Source organism: Zea mays, chromosome 10, assembly GCF_902167145.1.
Source record: "Zea mays cultivar B73 chromosome 10, Zm-B73-REFERENCE-NAM-5.0, whole genome shotgun sequence".
Lineage (NCBI taxonomy): Eukaryota > Viridiplantae > Streptophyta > Magnoliopsida > Poales > Poaceae > Zea > Zea mays.
This window is the reverse complement of record NC_050105.1, coordinates 78396313-78416949: the sequence shown is the minus strand read 5'-3', so window position 1 is coordinate 78416949 and position 20637 is coordinate 78396313. Positions and strand designations below refer to the sequence as shown.

At 42.1% G+C, this 20637-nt stretch overlaps 1 long non-coding RNA gene across 1 annotated transcript; it reads right to left on the bottom strand.

The window, feature by feature from the left end:
- Positions 1-975: 975 nt before the first annotated feature.
- LOC103641256 (uncharacterized) lies at positions 976-1382 on the bottom strand. Its single transcript, XR_560200.3, has 3 exons — positions 1337-1382; positions 1184-1234; positions 976-1065 (listed from the first exon to the last, which is right to left on the bottom strand). It is a non-coding gene; the product is annotated as an uncharacterized lncRNA (long non-coding RNA).
- Positions 1383-20637: the final 19255 nt, after the last annotated feature.

Genomic DNA, 20637 nt, shown 5'->3' with positions numbered 1-20637 from the left:
CGGTTTCCATCGATGATTTGTTGCAACTCAATGTTCAGCACCTTGAGACAGTGGTTTCTGGCTGCGGTGACTCAGTCTCCATCGATGATTTGTTGCAACTCAATGTTCAGCACCAGATTAAATTGACTTTCGCTAACATCGTTCCTATAAATTAGACACAAATCAGCTTGATGCTATAACAAAACAGAGAAAATAGAAGTGGCCAAATCAAAAGAAGAGAGAGTATAACCATTCAGTTTAGAATCACATGAAATTATCTCATACAAGGGAATCCTCGTCAAGGTTTTGCTCTTTCTCACACAACATTGAATTATCTCAAACTCATAGCAGGGTACTTTATTCACCTCATAACCATTAGCGTACTTTTTTGGTTCTCGCAACAAATCTTGACTTCATTATCTATTAAAAACAGAGAGATGTACGTAGCCACCAAGTCATGCGACCCTAAACCCAGATCGAAGCTACTCTACTCGTTACTGGAAATCCATAAGCTACCAACAATGTATTTGTCTCGGGATGAGGCAAAAATGCCATGCCACATCGGGGTCATATACAGATAAGATGTAGTTAGTGTTCATCCAAAAAATAAACTGCATGGTGAAATGACTCCATCATACTAAAGAGGCAAGCCACACTGGCTCCAAGGTGGTAGAGATTCCAAAACACTTTTCCATTTCATAAAGTTATAAGCATATATAATAGTGTGTACAAATGCATGCAACTGATACTACAAGCACCAAGTTAATGACCAGGCTGGCAATTGTAATGTTAAGGGATAAACAAAATGTGAACTAAGCAGACAATGACACATAAACATGTGTCAACATAAGTTGAAACCGCACTCTGAACCTTCCAGATTTATGATTCCTCACCAAGTCAAAAAAAATACAATGAACAAATGAATTCACTAAATACTTTGGAAGTGGAAATGCAGATTGGCTGAGTAACTACCTCTCTTCCAATGATAGCAATGGAAGGGATTGTTAGAAGCCATGGCCCATCATTGAGCAGTGATGATTCCAAAGGTTTGGTGCATAGCAAAACTAATGTTGTCGCTACCATAAGCTGCAGCAAAGAATTAGAGCGATTAAGTTAAATCCTGATAGTGGCTCATCCGAGAACTGATAGTCTTAGTTTAGTTGTAAACAAGCCAGAAAATGGTGGGCAGCAGAGAGAAAGAAACCTTGTCGGCCACAGGATCAAGAAATGCACCAAAAGGTGTTCCTAGCTGCATCTTTATATAAACCAGATCATCATGAAACATAAAATGAGTTTAAAACACACTGGAACACAACCCAGTCTAGCATATAATTCAGAAAAATATTTTTTGGCATACCTTTCTAGCAATATAACCATCTAGCCAATCAGTGACTGCGACAACAAGGAAGAAGCCTGTTGTGGCCATAGCTGCCCATGGACCCTCCATGTAGAAAGTTGTTGGTAGTAGAAATGATAACAACATGTAAAAATAAGAGAAACAAACCAAAAATGCATCGTCAGTCCAATAAACATTATTAGATTGAACATAAGCATCAAACCAAAAAACTTGTAAGCAGGTATAAATATCAGCGCCCAGTAGAAACCAAAAGAAGTATATTGTGCCTGAAGCAATAGTGCATGGTTCTTAATCCTGCTACATAGGAGCAGAAGAAAAGACAAAGTTGTCCAAGAAGGTTCGTGGTCAAGTCCAACTGCATGAAAATTAAGTTGTTGGGCCTTTTGAGAAAAACAAACAATTCACACTCCGGTAAGCAAACAACTAATCTTTCTTTACTTTATATAGATGATAAGATTTTGCCATTTTTTCAAGATGCTTGAACAGGCTAGAGGTCTATTCGGTCTTCCATTCTTCATGGAGATCTTCTCAGTGGCTGCTGGGGAAATTTGGAAGGAAAGAAATGGCAAAATCTTTAAAGGGCAAGACCTTGCGTTCACCTTCTAGAGAGGGAATTTCGTGGGCCCTGAAACTTAACTTGCTTAGAACTAATGTTGCAACTCCGGGCAATTCCTGGCTTGCTCACGAAATTCCCTAAGGCCTTAGTGTAGGCGTCCACAACACCAACGGTGAACACAGGGTCTTGCTCAGGAGAAAAGGAAAACGATTCTGGGGTAGTGAAAGGGAAATAGGGTCAAACCTTTTCCTAAATGATTTTAAGCAGATCTAGACACCTAGTCTCCAGCGGAGTCGCCAAAAGTATGTTGACACCTTTTTCGGGCGCCAAACACTAACAAGAACCGGCGGCGGTGCTCTCTGCACAGGGGCGGACGGTCCGCAGCCAGGGGCCGGACGGTCCGCGACCTGGCGCAGGGCTAGGGTTCCCTGCTTGACGGGCCAGACGATCCGCGCCCTGGGGCCGGACGGTCCGCGCGTGCGCAGGGACGGCGAAGGTCGCCGGCGGCGCCTGGATCTCGCTCCCGGGAGGGACCCCGACGGGGAGGAGAGATCCTAGGGGTTGTCTAGGCTCGGCAGGCCGACCTAGACTCCTATAATCGACGTAGAGTCGAAGAGAAGCGGAGAATTTGAGGATTGGAATACTAAACTAGAACTAAACTAGAGCTACTCCTAATGCATAAGGTAAAAAACGAGAAATAGACTTGATTTGATCGATTGTTGGGGGGTTCAATCGGTCGTAGCCCTTCATCTATATAAAGGGGAGGTCTGGATCCGCTTCAAACTGTTTCCCGAGTTAATCCCGCGGTTTTATGTAACAAATCCCGCGAGAAATTTGGAACCCTAACTGACTCTACGCACGCGCGGACCGTCCGCGCCACCACCACGGACTGCCCGGACCGCGGACCGTCCGGCCTCAGGGCCAGACCGTCCGCGAGGCCCTTTTTGGTGTCCAACAGGTGCCATACTGTATGTTTGTTTAATACGCTTTTCATTCCAATTTATAATTCGTTTGACATTTTTATCCTAAATTTAACTGACTCGTCTTATTTAAAAAATCCAGAATTATTGTTAATTTTGATTGTGATACTATCTACTATATAATATATTTTAAGTATAACTTTAAATTTTTAATTTTTAGTAAAAAAACTGAATAAGACGTCAAATTTGGTATAAAAAGTCAAACAAAATATAAATTAAGACAAAGCGTACATGTTTTGGCAAAAGACAAGGGAGAGCTGTGTAAACAAAGGATTTTAAGTCACATCAATTTTTAGTAGGCTGGAATGGAGAGTTTAGTAGTAGACCAGTAGAGTTTAGGCTGTCCACTCCCCCTCATTCCTAGCAGGCTAGCAAGTACTCCTGCTACATTGTTTTTATGAAATTTATAATAGCCAAATTTTGTTTCTATCTGGCTTTGAGTAAGAGTCGATGTCTTTGGTTACTTTTGGCTTTTTAAAAGCTAAAAAGGACCCACAAAAAGCCTAAGATTATGATGAAGTCTCTTCTGAGAAATTTGTTGATTTTTATATGGTTATTCGTCCTCACAACTAAGACTAATGCATACATGGAAACGACCATGGTTTTTAAATTTGTTCACGTTTCTCATGAGAATCTGTTAGGCCATACTAGTAGAAAAGAACTTTAAGTCTGCGGCACACAAAACTTTTCACTGACGGTTTCAGTTACCGCACGATAGTAAAAATAAATAGACAGGCCTGGCTTAATAAACCGACAGTGGAAACTGACGGTCTCTTAACACAACCACCAGTGAAAATCTATTTCCACTTGCGGTTTGTTAAGAAAATCGACAGTGAAAATAGTATGTTCACATCTGATTCTAAAATAACCGCCATATACACTATACCACAACACTAAATTAGCGTCGGACTACTGTCGCTATAAATAGAGGTATACCATCGAACTGTCAGTCGCTACAAATTGTCACAGATGGTGAGTCGGTATATATCTATATTCCGACAGAATATCCGTCGCTATATTTATATGTGAATAGCGTCGCTTCGTTCGTCGGCAATAACTAGCAATAGCATTATACCGTCAGTCGGCATAAAAAGCATTGGGCAATTTCTCTAGCGCGCGACATGACAATTGTTGGCGGGCAAAATTAGTCACAGGACCTGCACCTTTTCACAAGACTAGAACCCTAAGTCAGCCGCCGCACCATGAATAGCCGCCGCCGCCGAGGAACACCCACACCTAGCCACCGTTGCCAATCCTGCTAAATCAGCCGTGTGTGTTTGGGGAGGCGTGTGGAGCTCGCGCCAATCCGGCCGCTGAACGACCGCACGGCCGCGAGGCAGTGCCCTGTGCGCGCGGCGAGCGTGCGTGAGCAGGGGCCAGGCAAGAGCGGAGTAGCGTCGGTGTGGGCACAAGGGCGATATTTGGATAAGGACGGCACACGTGCTGAGATCTGGGTGCGTGCTGTACCGGTAGCCACTAGCTCCAGCAGGGGTGCGTGCAGTTGCGCTCAAGGAAGAAGACATCATCACCACTTCATTAGCAAGACATATTACAGGTATTAATCTCTCTTCTCCCCCTCCAACGCTATAGATATGTATATTGGGAATTTTCGCTTGTGCAAGGTAGATTATTGGAGAATTTTAAAACTTTAGCATTCCCAACAACTGCATACATCACTATAGTTTTGTCTCCACTGCGAGACGCAGACCATGGACATGTAGATCTGCCATGTGCTTCTTTACAAAATTTGTTGTGTGCTTTACAAACGAAATATGTTGACACATTCAATTCATGGAAATGTGTGGGGATGCAGACCATATAAAGATGTTGTGTGCACTCGACAGCCTTCCGCAATGGCAGATGGGCAGCAGTGGAGGCCCTTGCGACATGTCTTTTTGTTTCTCAAATTTTTTATGCATTCATCAAATTCTTGGTGGAGTTGCTGCGTTTTATGGAGTTTGAATGCATTCATTAGTTTCTGGGTCCGAGGACTGTTAGCTTTCATTTGTCTGAACCAATTTAATTAGAAACTGTTAGCTAGTGTCCACTTTTAGCTGTTAATAAGTGAAAGGGAATTAGGCTTACACCTAGTTCCTAATTAAATTTTGGTGGTTGAATTACCCAACACAAATTATTGGACTAACTAGTTTGCTCTAGATTATATGTTTTACAGGTGTCAAAGGTTCATCTATATCTATACTAAATCGACTGTCCGGAATACCGTAGATTATTCCGGACAGGAGAAGCTTTTTGGAAAAATAGGCCAAGCGCGGACCGTCCGGGCCCTTGCGGCGGACCGTCCGCAACACCAGAATGACTCTCGGACAGAACCAATGCAAAAATACAAGTTTCTATTACGGACTGTCCGGAGGAAAAGCAAAGACCGTCCGAGCCCTCGCGCGGACCGTCCGGCCTCAGGCGCGGACCGTCCGGTCGGTAAGAAACCGAAAAACCCGAAGGTAACGGGTTCGGAGAAATGAATTATAGGGGGCCTCGCGGACCGTCCGGGGTGCACGACCGGACCGTCCGCGACTAGCTCTGTCTGACATCTGACGACGCATTAAATGCAATATAGCCGTTGATATAGCCGTTACTGCTGACCGTTGCATTTTCAGCCGTTGATCTACAGGGGCGGACCGTTCGGACCTGGCTCGCGGACCGTCCGCGCTCAGCAGAATGGAGTAACGGCTAGGAGGTGGTTGGTGGCTATAAATACAACCCCAACCACCTCCATTCAAGATAGACCTGAGCATGGGCCACCCGACCCGGTCGACCCGACCCGACCCGCCCGAAAAAAACCCGACCCGGTCGGGCCGGGCCAGTGTGTTGGGCGGGCTCGGGCCGTGTTTTTTAACCCGTCAATATTTTCGGGTCGGGCTCGGGCCTAAAATTAAGCCCGCGGGCCAGCCCGTCAGCCCGAAATCTGGACTGGTGACTTGCGTTCACCGCTAATCTTCAATGTTGTGGTAGAGAGATCAGCACAGCAGGCCTCTGCTCTGATCACGGACTGAGCAGGTGGCCTGTGCGGCGTACCGTGCCCGGTTTTTTTTTATCACAGAGACACAGACTCACAGTGCCCGACCGGAGTACCGTGCCTGTGCGGAGTCAGAGTGCGTGCGTGGCTGCGGGGGTGAGAAGAAAAATTAAAAAAACGCGTCCACGCCTGTAGCCAGCAGCTGGTGACACGCTGCCTGTCGGGTCATCGGGTCGGCCCGTGGGCCATCGGGTCGGGCCACGGGCGGGCTCGGGCTAGGATTTTACATTTTTTGTCAGGCCGTGGGCGGGCTCGGGCTAAAGAGTTTTTATATCGGGTTCAGTATGGCCCGACCCGAACCAGGCCCGACCCGGTAAATGATCAGGTCTAATTCAAGACATCCAAGCATTCCAACCTTCAACATTCAATACAAGAGCTAGCAATCCATTTCAAGACACATTCAAAGCCTCCATCTCTCCAAGTTTCACAATTGAGAAAAGAGATCATTAGTGATTAGTGACTTGAGAGAGAAAGTGATACGTGTGTTATTTGTCGCTCTTGTCGCTTGGCTTTTGCAATCGTGCTTTCTTTCAATCTTTCTTGCGATCAACTCAATTGTAACCAAGGCAAGAGACACCAATTGTGTGGTGATCCTTGCGGGGAAGTTTGTTCCCGTTTGATTGAGAAGAGAAAGCTCACTCGGTCCGAGGGACCGTTTGAGAGAGGGAAAGGGTTGAAAAAGACCCGGCCTTTGTGGCCTCCTCAACGGGGAGTAGGTTTGCGAGAACCGAACCTCGGTAAAACAAATCCGCGTGTTACACTTCTTATTTGCTTGCGATTTGTTTTCCACCCTCTCTCGCGAACTCAATTATATTTCTAAGCTAACCCGGCTTGTAGTTGTGATTAATTTTGTGAATTTCAGTTTCGCCCTATTCACCCCCCCTCTAGGCGACTATCAATTGGTATCAAAGCCCGATGCTTCATTAAGAGCCTAACCGCTCGAAGTGATGTCGGGAGATCACGCCAAGAAGGAGATGGAGACTGGCGACAAGCCCACTACAAGCCAAGGGAGCACTTCATCGGAAGAGTCCCGCACCAAGAGGAAGGAGAAGAAGAAGAGCTCCTCCAACAAAGGGAAGGAGAAGAAACCTTCTTCTCATCACAAAGAGAAGAAGGAGAAATCTTCCTCTCACAAGCCACATCGGAGTGGGGACAAGCACAAGAGGGATGAGGAAAGTGGTCTACTACGAGACCGACACTTCATCCACATCGACCTCCGGCTCCGATGCGCCCTCCGTAACTTCTAAACGCCAAGAGCGTAAGAAGTTTAGTAAGATCCCCCTACACTATCCTCGCATTTCTAAACATGCACCTCTACTTTCCGTCCCATTAGGCAAACCACCAACTTTTGATGGTGAAGATTATGCTAGGTGGAGTGATTTAATGCGATTCCATCTAACCTCACTCCACAAAAGTATATGGGATGTTGTTGAGTTTGGTGCACAGGTACCGTCCGTAGGGGATAAAGACTACGATGAGGATGAGGTGGCCCAAATCGAGCACTTCAACTCTCAAGCGACAACAATACTCCTCGCCTCTTTAAGTAGAGAGGAGTATAACAAAGTGCAAGGGTTGAAGAGCGCCAAGGAGGTTTGGGATGTGCTCAAAACCGCGCACGAGGGAGATGAGCTTACCAAGATCACCAAGCGGGAAACGATCGAGGGGGAGCTCGGTCGGTTCCGGCTTCGCAAAGGGGAGGAGCCACAACACATGTACAACCGGCTCAAGACCTTGGTGAACCAAGTGCGCAACCTCGGGAGCGTAAAGTGGGATGACCATGAGGTGGTTAAGGTTATTCTAAGATCTCTTATTTTCCTTAACCCTACACAAGTTCAATTAATTCGTGGTAATCCTAGATATACTAAAATGACCCCCGAGGAAGTAATCGGGCATTTTGTAAGTTTTGAGTGCATGATCGAAGGCTCGAGGAAGATCAACGAGCTTGATGATCCATCTACATCCGAAGCTCAACCCGTCGCATTCAAGGCGACGGAAGAGAAGAAGGAGGAGTCTACCCCAAGTCGACAACCAATAGACGCCTCCAAGCTTGACAATGAGGAAATGGCGCTCGTCATCAAGAGCTTCCGCCAAATCCTCAAGCAAAGGAGAGGGAAAGACTACAAATCCCGCTCCAAGAAAGTTTGCTACAAGTGTGGTAAGCCCGGTCATTTCATTGCTAAATGTCCATTATCAAGTGATAGTGACAGGGGCGACGACAAGAAAGGGAGAAGAAAGGAGAAGAAGAAATACTACAAGAAGAAGGGCGGCGATGCCCATGTTTGTCGGGAGTGGGACTCCGACGAAAGCTCAAGCGACTCCTCCGACGACGAGGACGCTGCCAACATCGCCGTCACCAAGGGACTTCTCTTCCCCAACGTCGGCCACAAGTGCCTCATGGCAAAGGACGGCAAAAGAAAGAAGGTAAAATCAAGATCCTCCACTAAATATGAAACCTCTAGTGATGAAAATGCTAGTGATGAGGAGGATAACTTACGTACTCTTTTTGCCAATCTTAACATGGAACAAAAGGAAAAATTAAATGAATTAATTAGTGCTATTCATGAAAAGGATGACCTTTTGGATTCTCAAGAGGATTGTCTAATTAAAGAAAACAAGAAACATGTTAAGGTTAAAAATGCTTATGCTCTGGAAGTGGAAAAATGTGAAAAATTATCTAGTGAGCTAAGCACTTGTCGTGAGATGATTGACAACCTTAGGAATGAAAATGCTAGTTTTACTGCTAAGGTTGATTCACATGTTTGTAATGTTTCAATTCCCAATCCTAGAGATAATAATGATGATTTGCTTGCTAGGATTGAAGAATTAAACATTTCTCTTGATTGCCTTAGAGTAGAAAATGAAAATTTAATTGCTAAGGCTAAAGAACTAGATGTTTGCAATGCTACCATTTCCAATCTTAGAGATAAAAATGATATTCTTCATGCTAAGATTGTTGAACTTAATTCTTGCAAACCCTCTACATCTATCGTTGAGCATGTATCTATTTGTACTAGATGTAGAGATGTTAACATTGATACTATACATGATCACATGACTTTAATTAAACAACAAAATGATCATATAGCTAAATTAGATGCTAAAATTGCCGAGCATAACTTAGAAAATGAAAATTTTAAATTTGCTAGAAGTATGCTCTATAATGGGAGACGCCCAAGCATCAAGGATGGCATTGGATTCCAAAGGGGAGACAATGTCAAACTTAATGCCCCTCCTAAAAGATTGTCTAATTTTGTAAAGGGCAAGGCTCCCATGCCTCAGGATAACAAGGGTTACATTTTGTACCCTGCCGGTTATCCTGAGAGCAAAATTAGGAGAATTCATTCTAGGAAATCTCACTCTGGCCCAAATCATGCTTTTATGTATAAGGGTGAGACATCTAGTTCTAGGCAACCAACCCGTGCTAAGTTGCCTAAGAAAACTCCTAGTGCATCAAATGATCATAACATTTCATTTAAAACTTTTGATGCATCTTATGTTTTGACTAACAAATCCGGCAAAGTAGTTGCCAAATATGTTGGGGGCAAGCACAAGGGCTCCAAGACTTGTGTTTGGGTACCCAAAGTTCTTGTGTCTAATGCCAAAGGACCCAAAACTATTTGGGTACCTAAAGTCAAGAACTAAACTTGTTTTGTAGGTTTATGCATCCGGGGGCACAAGTTGGATACTCGATAGCGGGTGCACAAACCACATGACAGGGGAGAAGAAAATGTTCTCCTCCTATGAGAAAAACCAAGATCCCCAAAGAACGATCACATTCGGGGATGGGAATCAAGGTTTGGTCAAAGGATTGGGTAAAATTGCTATATCTCCTGATCATTCCATTTCCAATGTTTTTCTTGTAGATTCTCTAGATTACAATTTGCTTTCTGTTTCTCAATTATGTCAAATGGGCTACAACTGTCTTTTTACTGATATTGGTGTCACTGTCTTTAGAAGAAGTGATGATTCAATAGCATTTAAGGGAGTGTTAGAGGGTCAGCTATACTTGGTAGATTTTGATAGAGCTGAACTCGACACTTGCTTAATTGCTAAGACTAACATGGGTTGGCTCTGGCACCGCCGACTAGCCCATGTTGGGATGAAGAATCTTCATAAGCTTCTAAAGGGAGAACACATTTTAGGACTAACAAATGTTCATTTTGAGAAAGACAGGATTTGTAGCGCATGCCAGGCAGGAAAGCAAGTTGGCTCTCACCATCCACACAAGAACATCATGACGACCGACAGGCCACTAGAGCTCCTACACATGGACCTATTCGACCCGATTGCTTACATAAGCATCGGCGGGAGTAAGTACTGTCTAGTTATTGTGGATGATTATTCTCGCTTCACTTGGGTATTCTTTTTACAGGAAAAATCTCAAACCCAAGAGACCTTAAAGGGATTCTTGAGACGAGCTCAAAATGAGTTCGGCTTAAGGATCAAGAAAATAAGAAGCGACAACGGGACGGAGTTCAAGAATTCTCAAATTGAAGGCTTCCTTGAGGAGGAAGGCATCAAGCATGAGTTCTCTTCTCCCTACACGCCTCAACAAAATGGTGTAGTGGAGAGGAAGAATAGAACTCTATTGGACATGGCAAGGACCATGCTTGATGAGTACAAAACTTCGGATCGGTTTTGGGCCGAGGCGGTCAACACCGCCTGCTACGCCATCAACCGGTTGTATCTACACCGAATCCTCAAGAAGACATCATATGAACTCCTCACCGGTAAAAAGCCCAACATTTCATATTTTAGAGTTTTTGGTAGCAAATGCTTTATTCTTGTTAAAAGAGGTAGAAAATCTAAATTTGCTCCTAAAACTGTAGAAGGCTTTTTACTTGGTTATGACTCAAACACAAGGGCATATAGGGTCTTTAACAAGTCCACTGGACTAGTTGAAGTCTCATGTGACGTTGTGTTTGATGAAACTAACGGCTCTCAAGTAGAGCAAGTTGATCTTGATGAGATAGGTGATGAAGAGGCTCCATGCATCGCATTAAGGAACATGTCCATTGGGGATGTGTGTCCTAAGGAATCCAAAGAGCCTCCAAATGCACAAGATCAACCATCCTCCTCCATGCAAACATCTCCACCTACTCAAAATGAGGATGAGGCTCAAGTTGATGAAGAAGAAGATCAATCAAATGAGCCACATCAAGATGACGGCATAGATCAAGGGGGAGATGCAAATGTTCAAGAAAAGGAGGATGAGCAAGAGCAAAGGCCGCCACACCCAAGAGTCCACCAAGCAATCCAACGAGATCACCCCGTCGACACCATCCTCGGCGACATTCATAAGGGGGTAACTACTAGATCTCGTGTTGCACATTTTTGTGAACGTTACTCGTTTGTTTCCTCTAATGAGCCACACAAGGTAGAGGAAGCACTTCAAGATTCGGATTGGGTGGTGGTGATGCAAGAGGAGCTCAACAACTTCACTAGAAATGAGGTATGGCATTTAGTTCCACGTCCTAACCAAAATGTTGTAGGAACCAAATGGGTCTTCCGCAACAAGCAAGATGAGCATGGTGTGGTGACAAGGAACAAAGCTCGACTTGTGGCCAAGGGATACTCCCAAGTCGAAGGTTTGGATTTCGGTGAAACCTATGCACCCGTAGCTAGGCTTGAGTCAATTCGCATATTATTGGCCTATGCTACTTACCATGGCTTTAAGCTTTATCAAATGGACGTGAAAAGTGCCTTCCTCAATGGACCAATCAAGGAAGAGGTCTATGTTGAGCAACCTCCCGGCTTTGAAGACAGTGAGTATCCTAACCATGTCTATAAGCTCTCTAAGGCGCTTTATGGGCTCAAGCAAGCCCCAAGAGCATGGTATGAATGCCTTAGAGATTTCCTTATTGTTAATGGTTTCAAAGTCGGAAAGGCCGATCCTACACTCTTTACTAAAACTCTTGAAAATGATTTGTTTGTATGCCAAATTTATGTTGATGATATTATATTTGGGTCTACTAACGAGTCTACATGTGAAGAGTTTAGTAGGATCATGACACAGAAATTCGAGATGTCTATGATGGGGGAGTTAAAGTACTTCTTAGGATTTCAAGTGAAGCAACTTCAAGAGGGCACCTTCATTAGCCAAACAAAGTACACTCAAGACATTCTAAACAAGTTTGGGATGAAGGATGCCAAGCCCATCAAGACACCCATGGGAACTAATGGGCATCTCGACCTCGACACGGGAGGTAAGTCCGTGGATCAAAAGGTATACCGGTCGATGATAGGTTCATTACTCTATTTATGTGCATCTCGACCGGACATTATGCTTTCCGTTTGCATGTGTGCAAGATTCCAATCCGACCCTAAGGAATCCCACCTTACGGCCGTAAAACGAATCTTGAGATATTTGGCTTATACTCCTAAGTTTGGGCTTTGGTACCCTCGGGGATCCACATTTGATTTGATTGGTTATTCGGATGCCGATTGGGCGGGGTGCAAAATCAATAGGAAGAGCACATCGGGGACTTGCCAGTTCTTGGGAAGATCTTTGGTGTCTTGGGCTTCAAAGAAGCAAAATTCGGTTGCTCTTTCCACCGCCGAAGCCGAGTATATTGTCGCAGGCCACTGTTGCGCGCAATTGCTTTGGATGAGGCAAACCCTGCGGGACTACGTTTACAAATTAACCAAGGTCCCTTTGCTATGTGATAATGAGAGTACAATCAAGATGGCCGACAATCCCGTCGAGCATAGCCGCACTAAACACATAGCCATTCGGTATCATTTTCTTAGGGATCACCAACAAAAGGGAGATATCGAGATTTCTTACATTAACACTAAAGATCAATTAGCCGATATCTTTACCAAGCCTCTTGATGAACAAACTTTTACCAAACTTAGGCATGAGCTCAATATTCTTGATTCACGCAATTTCTTTTGCTAAATTGCACACATAGCTCATTTATATACCTTTGATCATATCTCTTTTATATGCTATGACTAATGTGTTTTCAAGTCTATTTCAAACCAAGTCATAGGTATATTGAAAGGGAATTGGAATCTTCGGCGAAGACAAAGGCTTCCACTCCGAAACTCATCCTTCGCTGTCACTCCAAGCAACTCTCCATTCATGAGGGAGAAAAGCATGAGCGTCAAAGAAAAAGACTTTGTCTTTGGGGAGAAAGCATGAGCCCAAGGCAAAAGGACCGGATTTCGTCTTTGGTATAATCTTAACTCATTTATTTATGACCAAAGGGGAAGATAGCACTTCTAGGGCTCTAATGATTCCATTTTTGGCGATTCATGCCAAAGGGGGAGAAAATAAGAGCCCAAAGCAAAAGGACCGCACCACCACCAATTTCAAAAACTTCGTGTTTCCAAGAATACTATCAATTGGTTTCCTATTGTGTTCAAAAGGGGAGAAAGTAGTATTTCAAAAATGATATATCAAAACCCTCTTGAACACTAAGAGGAGGATTTCATTTAGGGGGAGTTTTGTTTAGTCAAAGGAGAAGCATTTGAAACAGGGGGAGAAAATTTCAAATATGCTTTGCAAAATCTTATTCATTTATCTTTGACTATTTGCAAAAGATCTTTGAAAAGAATTTACAAAAATAGTTTGCAAAAACAAAACATGTGGTGCAAGCGTGGTCCAAAATGTTATATAAGAAAGAAACATTTCATGCATGTCTTGTAAGTATTTATATTGGCTCAACTTCAAGCAACCTTTGCACTTACATCATGCAAACTAGTTCAAATATGCACTTTTATATTTGCTTTGGTTTGTGTTGGCATCAATCACCAAAAAGGGGGAGATTGAAAGGGAATTAGGCTTACACCTAGTTCCTAATTAAATTTTGGTGGTTGAATTACCCAACACAAATTATTGGACTAACTAGTTTGCTCTAGATTATATGTTTTACAGGTGTCAAAGGTTCATCTATATCTATACTAAATCGACTGTCCGGAATACCGTAGATTATTCCGGACAGGAGAAGCTTTTTGGAAAAATAGGCCAAGCGCGGACCGTCCGGGCCCTTGCGGCGGACCGTCCGCAACACCAGAATGACTCTCGGACAGAACCAATGCAAAAATACAAGTTTCTATTACGGACTGTCCGGAGGAAAAGCAAAGACCGTCCGAGCCCTCGCGCGGACCGTCCGGCCTCAGGCGCGGACCGTCCGGTCGGTAAGAAACCGAAAAACCCGAAGGTAACGGGTTCGGAGAAATGAATTATAGGGGGCCTCGCGGACCGTCCGGGGTGCACGACCGGACCGTCCGCGACTGGCTCTGTCTGACATCTGACGACGCATTAAATGCAATATAGCCGTTGATATAGCCGTTACTGCTGACCGTTGCATTTTCAGCCGTTGATCTACAGAGGCGGACCGTCCGGACCTGGCTCGCGGACCGTCCGCGCTCAGCAGAATGGAGTAACGGCTAGGAGGTGGTTGGTGGCTATAAATACAACCCCAACCACCTCCATTCAAGACATCCAAGCATTCCAACCTTCAACATTCAATACAAGAGCTAGCAATCCATTTCAAGACACATTCAAAGCCTCCATCTCTCCAAGTTTCACAATTGAGAAAAGAGATCATTAGTGATTAGTGACTTGAGAGAGAAAGTGATCCGTGTGTTATTTGTCGCTCTTGTCGCTTGGCTTTTGCAATCGTGCTTTCTTTCAATCTTTCTTGCGATCAACTCAATTGTAACCAAGGCAAGAGACACCAATTGCGTGGTGATCCTTGCGGGGAAGTTTGTTCCCGTTTGATTGAGAAGAGAAAGCTCACTCGGTCCGAGGGACCGTTTGAGAGAGGGAAAGGGTTGAAAAAGACCCGGCCTTTGTGGCCTCCTCAACGGGGAGTAGGTTTGCGAGAACCGAACCTCGGTAAAACAAATCCGCGTGTTACACTTCTTATTTGCTTGCGATTTGTTTTCCACCCTCTCTCGCGAACTCAATTATATTTCTAACGCTAACCCGACTTGTAGTTGTGATTAATTTTGTGAATTTCAGTTTCGCCCTATTCACCCCCCCTCTAGGCGACTATCAATAAGGCTGAACCAATTTAATTAGAAACTATTAGCTAGTGTGCACATTTGTCTAGAATGGAAGACGTAAAGAAACTGCATATGAGAGCGAGCGAACAACCTATCGATCGAACCAATTTAATTAGAAACTGCATATTTTGTTGTTCCTATATATCTAAAGCAATGCTATTTTTGTAAACCTATCAATCGAAGACTCGCGCAAGGCACGAGCAAGCTACTAGTAATATGAAATAGCACTTGCTTTCAGATATCAAGGATTCACAAGATTCTGTGTAAACAATAAGGCTGAACCAATTTCATTTTTTTATTATCAATAAGACTGAACTAGTTTCTGTTTCTGAAAAAATTGATTAATAATTGGAACCACCATGATGTCTTTGTAGCTTACTATCTCATTTATGTGCACTTATCTAATTTAATCCATTCATACACTGCAGCATCTGAATCTACATTTGATCTAGTGCTAGCACAACCTCTTATTTCAATAGAAGGCTAAAAGTGAAAGAACCCGCACAAGCTCTTGTGTGACGGTATGATTGTCTTTCTATTCATCTTTTTCATAACATGTGGATTTGAATATCATATGCATGGACATAAATAAAGATATATAAAATTATATGATTATTGTATTTCTTATGATATTTTTCATTTTGGAAGCTATATGGTCCCCTATACAAAGGTTGATGGACAAAACATGGATCGATAATGATGCTAGGTACAAACCATGTTTCACAAATTGAATGACACACATGGTTAAAATGTCATTTAACATAAAAATATTGTAGGCACAGCAAGGCATATTTGCAAGGAGTGAATGGTTTCTTAGCTTTTGCATTTAGAAATTCAGCAGTAGGAAGTAAGATTTTATGCCCCTGTAGAAAGTGTGTCAACTTATTTTGGAAAGAGGCAAGTGAAGTACGTGAGCACTTGATATGTGATGGGTTTCTTAAAGGGTACATGATATGGAACTTACATGGAGAATCTAGCTCTTTCGTGAATCATGGGAACTATGACGATGCTGAGGTTATAGAGGAGCCTAACGAAGATGATGACATATCTGGTTTGCTTAGAGATTTAGCTGCTGGTTTAGATGATAAAGGTGATTTTGAGGACAACAGTTCCATTATTGGGTGTTGTGATGAGCTAGCGGCCATTGAAAAATTGGTAGGAGAAAACAGAAAAGAGTTGTATCCTAATTGCAAGAAATATACACAACTGCGTTTCCTAGTTAGATTGCTTCACATCAAACTCCTTGGAGGATGGACTGATAGATCTATGAACCTGCTACTAGATCTACTTAATGATGCACTCCCTAAGGGTTCAACATTACCTAAGAGCCTTTATGAAGCTAAGAAATTGGTGAAATCTGTAGGAATTGGATACAATAGTATTCATTCATGTGAAAATGATTGCATTCTTTATTCGAAGGATAATGCAAAATTGAATTCATGTCCAAAATGTAAGGTTTCACGTTGGAAATCAATAAGGAAGAGTCTAGATGGGAAACATATATACAAGGTTCCTAGAAAGGTTCTCCGCTACATTCCAATAACAAGAATGCTCCAAAGGCCATTCATGACCCCTAAAGTAGCAGGTCTAGCAAGATGGCATGATGAACACCGGATAAAAGATGGTTTGCTAAGGCATCCTGCAGATTCACCTTTATGGCGAGACTTTGATAGAAAACATCCAGAGTTTGCAGCAGATAGCCGAAATATTCGTCTAGCATTTGCAACTGATGGCTTTAATCCATTCAGGAGCATGAATGTTAGCTATAGTGTTTGGCCTGGCATTTGTATTCCATATAATTTCCCCCCTTCAATGTGCATGAAGCAATCAAATTTCATCCTTTCTTTGCTGATTCCTGGCCGAAATAGTCCTGGTAGTGACATGGATGTCTATTACCAGCCACTTGTAGATGATTTATTATATATGTTTGTTAATGGAGTTAGAACCTATGATGCTTCAAAGGGTGAGTTTTTCCAGCTGCGAGCTGCAGTAATATGGACTATTACAGATTTCCCTGGCCTAGGATATGCATCTGGATCTGTCACATCAGGTGAAGCAGCATGTCCTGATTGCCATTACTACACGAGTTCACTTAGACTTGGAAATGGTAGCAGACTTGCTATATGGACCATCGCAGATTTTTGGATGAAAACCACCCATTTAGATTTGATGTTGACAAATTTGGTTGTACTGAGTTTAGGGCAGCACCTACTCCACTATCGGGAGAGGAAATATTGGAGTGCACTAAACATCTTAATCCAATTTTTGGCAAGGACCCATCTGGGAAGAAACCAACAAGCAAGAGACGCAAGAAAGGGGAACCATTAGTCATTTTCAAAAGGAGATCTATTTGGTTCGTGCTACCATATTGGAAAGATTTAATGTTGCGACATAATTTTGACTTCATGCACATAGGAAAGAATGTGAGCGAAAGCTTAATTAATACATTCATGGGCACTGATGGGAAATCAAAGGATAACTTGAATTCTCGGTTGGACCTTCAAGCTTTAGGTATTAGAAGTGATCTTCATCCTATTAAAGTTGAAGACCAATTTTATTTACCACCTGCACCTTACTCAATGAGTCATGATGAGAGGAAATTATTTTGTCAAGTACTTAAAGGTGTGAAGTTTCCTGAGGGTTATGCATCTGATATACGTCATAATGTACATGTTAATGAGAGAAAGATATTTGGGCTTAAGAGTCATGAGAGCCATATTATTCTACAAGACTTGTTGCCGCTTGCATTGAGGAAAATATTACCAGAAATAGTTAGTGCTGGAGTGATTCGTATAAGTAATTTTTTCAAGAAACTTTCATCACCTGTCATTCGAATAAGCGATATGGAAAAGCTTGAGGCTAATATAGCTGAAACCCTGAGCTTTCTTGAGACCGTTTTCGTGCCTTCATTTTTTGATATCATGGTACACTTGATGGTACATCTTCCTACCCAAGCAAGGATAGCTGGTCCCGTCCATTTTCGTAGCATGTGGCCCATAGAGAGGTAATTTTTTGATATCATGGTACACAATATTTTTACACAATATTTTTGTAACATTTTCAACGTGCCTATTACTTATGTGAATAGGTATCTAATGAGATTGAAGGGTTCTGTTCATACAAAGAGTCACTGTGAGGGATCAATTATGGAATGGTCTATGTTTACTGAGTGTCTTACATTTTGTGCTCGCTATTTACATGGCGAGACTCAATTGAACCATCAAGTTAGATATGAGTACGACGAAGATTGTACTACAACTCCTTTCTTCCATACCATTGGCCAAGGATTGGCTGGGAAGTGTTTAGTTAATTTAGACCATAAAACATGGCTACAAGCTCATAGATATGTTTTGTTCAACTACGACAATATAACCCCTTACTTGGAGTAAGTTATCTATATCTCTTGTCATCACATGATCGCTTTTCTTTGTATGCTAAAGTGATAAGATGACCTTTGCAGCAAGCATGCTCACTATTTGTCCTCAATTGGTCATCGAAATAAAAGAGATATCAACCGCTTACAGCATGAATCCTTTCATGAGTGGTTTAGGTTGCATGTAAGTATAAGGATAATTCTTACCAAATGTCTTTTGAGATTATTTTGCACACACATTAATAGTGGCATTTCAATCCCATAGGTACAGGAAATGTGTGGGGAAGCACAAGATGAGATTAAAATTTTAGCTAAATCACCAATGACGGTTGCAAATAAGTATAGTAGCTATAACATGAACGGGTTCAACTTTCACACAGCATCATATGATGAGGGTAGACCTATTCAAAATAGTGGGGTTGTTGTGGTTGCGGAGTCAACAATCTTTGACAAGGGCAGCAATGATAACATTATAATAGGAAAGAAAACCTATTTTGGTATTATCAAGGAAATTATTGAACTAAACTATCACCATAAAGGAAATGTGGTGCTCTTCAAATGTGATTGGGTTGACAACCGTGTGCAAGACAAATGGGTCAAAATTGATCGGTTAGGCATCACAACTGTGAACTTTAAGCATTTATTCAATACAGGTGACAAATTATCTGACGAGCCTTTCATTTTAGCATCACAAGCAGTTCAAGTGTACTATGTTCCAGATCCAGTTGATACTGAGTGGGCTGCTGTTGTTCACTCTAAACCAAGAGATGTGTTTGATTTGGATAATTTGGATAATGAGCATACCGATTTTGATAATGGAGTATTTGTGCCATTATTTGATCTGAATGCAAATGTAACTGTTGATATTGTTAATGGTGTTGTCCCCACTACTAGAAGAGATATAGATGGTTACTTTGTTGATCCAAAAAAATCTAAAAAAAATCTACAAAGTAAGTATTATCTATGCACATGGGTAGCTACATTATTTTGCTAGTAGTTCATTGACATTGTTTTGTTGTACTCTTTCTTCTTTGTTTTAGGAAAGATGGCAAGCGGAAGAAGAAGGGATAAGGATGCCTCCCTTAACGAGTACGAGGAACAACGACTTGCAACCATCGCAGAAAACAAAAGGCGATTGGAAGCTCTTAATATCCCTACTTTGAGCAATATGAATCAACATGGTAGAACTACAAAAAGAACTAAGGTTATGTATATATATTCTCTTCAAATAGGATTTGTTCATTTCAAAACATCTTTTTACACCATGTTTAATGATTGCAGAGGATTCATAACACTAGTGATGTAGCAACTGAAGGTCACAATCTGCGTGCAAGGCCACAAAAGAATTGTGTTGAAAATGGAAATGAACAAATTAATGAAGACCTTGGTTGTGAATCAATTGGAGATTTCTTATGTGATAATGAAGGTATTGTACCATGTATGATATATATATGTATCTTGTTATAGCATGTATTGTAGCAAGTTTCTCATATTTTAAATTACTTGTAATAGATTCACGCAACATCGCAGAAAAGAAGAGGAAAGGAAGGGGTATCACTAGATTGGATGAAATATTTGCAAGGAAGCCCAGCATGCCTAAAATCAAAGTAGAACTCAATAAATATGGTCAGCCTATTGGGGACAATTGTAGAAGGTTTTCTAGTGCTCTTGGCTGCCATGTGAGAAGGAAATTATCAGTTGGTTGTTCTGACTGGAGACTTGTGGATCCTCAAAAGAAGTATGAGGTGTGGGAAGATATGAAGGTATATCATTATCCTACTTTGATGATTAGTACATTATTACCCACATATACACTAATTGGCTACTTTTGCATGAAAAAATAGAAAATTTATGATATCGATGATGCTGCCTTCAGTTGGTTTATGGATAGCGCCGAAAGGAAATGGAAGGATTTTAAGTCAACATTAAAGCATCAATTTTTTGATGAAAACATATCAGATGCAGACCTAAAGGAAAGACATAAAGGTAGAGTTAATGATGATGATTGGAAGTTTCTCATAGAATATTGGAGGTCATCTGAATCTGAAGTAAGTATAAACTAATATTCCCATTGAGATCGCATTATTTGCTCTTCAATAGTTAATTGCACTATGTACCTTGTACTCAGACTCGCTCAGAAATAGCAAAAGAATGTCGTTCAAAGGTGGGAAATCATCACACTTCAGGCAGCAAGAGCTTTGCTTGTTCTGCGCATGAACTAGTATGTGAAACTTTCCATGAACTTTTTAAAACATTAGTTTGTAGATATCTCAGTGCTGAAATTTGCAAAACTTGCAGGCTAATAAACTAAGGCGTTCTCCAAGAAGAGATGAGGTTTAT